Consider the following 2078-nt stretch of genomic DNA (forward strand, 5'->3'; position numbering starts at 1 on the left):
GTTATCAGGGGAGACTGAAGAGACAACGTAGCCGTAAAGAGCCCATCTTGCTCTTTCAGTTGACCTGACCCAGAGTAAGCAACACACAGCAACCTATAACTCCAGCTCCGAGGAGTCTGACGTCTCTAGTCTCTGAGGGTATTCCTACTCCAGTGTACAAAACCACACACTGACAGATAATTGGAAATAAAAGAAATATTGTATTTATTTATTTATTTATTTATTTATTTATTTATTTATTTATTTATTTGCTTTATGGAAAATTTATTGCAACTCTCCAGCCACGCGTTACTTTTCTTTTCAACGTCTTGCTCTGCAGTTTCCTTCGCCCTTTTTGCTCGAATGCCAAAGAGCCGGGCATTGGCACGGGCCATGCAGAGACTGGCAAAAGCCTTGAAGTTCTTCTCTTCTCTGATGACTCTGGCCTTTTCCTTTTTGTACACATTCCGGATGGGCATCACGGGTCCTGTCAGCTGGGTGGCCAATTTAAATTCCTCAGCAGAACTGTCTCCCTTCTTTGGCGCAGACGGCTTCCTGGGAACAGTACGAGCTTGCGGCTGGACTCCTTCAGGCGCTGCACGTTGGCCTGCAGTGACTCAGTGGATTTGTTTCTCCTCCTTGGGTCCACAGAGATGCCGATGGTGCGAGCCATCTTCTTGTGGATACCAGCCACCCTGAGTTCCTCCAGGCTGAAGCCCCGGCCAGGCGGACCTTGGTGTGGTATCTGACAGTAGGGCACCACTCGATGGGCCGGATGGGGCCGGACGCAGGCGGAGGAGCAATGTGGCAAGTTTTTGCTTGCCGGGCCTTGCGCCTGCAGATCTTGCTTGCCGGCTGGTTGAAACAAGTGTCCACTCGCTGCTGCCAATCCTTGTGGAAGTGGGGCTTCAGGATGATGCCATTCCGGCTGGGCGCCATGGCTGCCTCCTATACAGGAGAATGGCCGAGCGGAAAGGCAAAATAAATATTTTAAAAAGGAATTAGTGTTGAACAAATATATTTTTTTTATCAACTGAGCTAAAATCCTATGACTTTACTATGTTTTATGTCGAGTAGATAGTTTAGTCATATCAGGAAATTAATGATATATTTATTGACATATCATTTTAGAGTTTTACAGTTTTCATTTATTACAAATTCTAATACAAGTTTATTGCTTAGTACAAAAAAATACCAAGATGACAGTTTTAAAATATTGAAACTGCCCATCTCTTGGGAAGATAATACCCCCAATGTGTTCATAAGTAATACAGCCCAGCAAACATTTCTATAAATTTCATTCTTTCTCTGTGCCTACTGTCAGTTTTCTTCCCTGAGGCATTTGAAAGAGTGACCAGAGCATTAAAAATGATGGAGTAGCCAGGTAAGCAAAAACCGAGAAGCTGCTCGTCCTGGAAAAAGAAAGAGTCAGCACTTATCTCAGAGCACACAGGGAGCCGAACTTCTCTCAGACTCTTGACTCTATAAATTAGAAGGAGGTAGAGGGACCATAAGATACCTGTTCACAACCTTCCTTCAAAGTGAGATGGCTTATGTTAGATGAACTATTGCCACAGTGGCAAGAAAGAAAGAGAGGGAGAGAGAGAGAGAGAGAGAGAGAGAGAGAGAGAGAGAGAGAGAGAGACTTTTGTCAGGCCCAGCACCTGAAGCTCAGTAGGTGGGGAGGAGGCTCCCACACCTTGCCAATAAATCTAGTGTTTCTTGCCTAGCAAATGGTTCAGGTGACAGGAGCTGGCTGAGAGAGCGGGAGTGTGGCGGGGCCTCTGAAGGCTCTTGTATTTGGTAATTGTTTGGGACTAGGTCTCTAGCCTGGCTATATAATTTCTCACAGGGATGTTGTGTTTTCTGAGGGCTTGCAGACCTATTCACCTGGAAAATGTAATCTACAGTGGAGGGTGGGGGGTGTATAATAGCCGTGGCTACGAAGTCTCTACAAGGAAAAAAAAAACCCGCCTGCAGTAAAGAATGGCACACTGATTTAAGTGTCGCTGTCAACGTTTGCCTCCTGTAGGCTCCAAGGACCAATGCACTCTTGCAGAGAAGCAAATGCGCATCTTATAGACAGACAAAGCTCCCAG

The 2078-nt window shown here is 45.6% G+C and overlaps 1 pseudogene; it reads right to left on the reverse strand.

Moving 5' to 3' along the window:
* Nucleotides 1-236: 236 nt before the first annotated feature.
* LOC127663636 (60S ribosomal protein L13-like) lies at nucleotides 237-949 on the reverse strand (annotated as a pseudogene).
* Nucleotides 950-2078: the final 1129 nt, after the last annotated feature.

This window comes from Apodemus sylvaticus, chromosome 13 (genome assembly GCF_947179515.1).
Source record: "Apodemus sylvaticus chromosome 13, mApoSyl1.1, whole genome shotgun sequence".
In the NCBI taxonomy this organism is placed as follows: Eukaryota; Metazoa; Chordata; class Mammalia; order Rodentia; family Muridae; genus Apodemus; species Apodemus sylvaticus.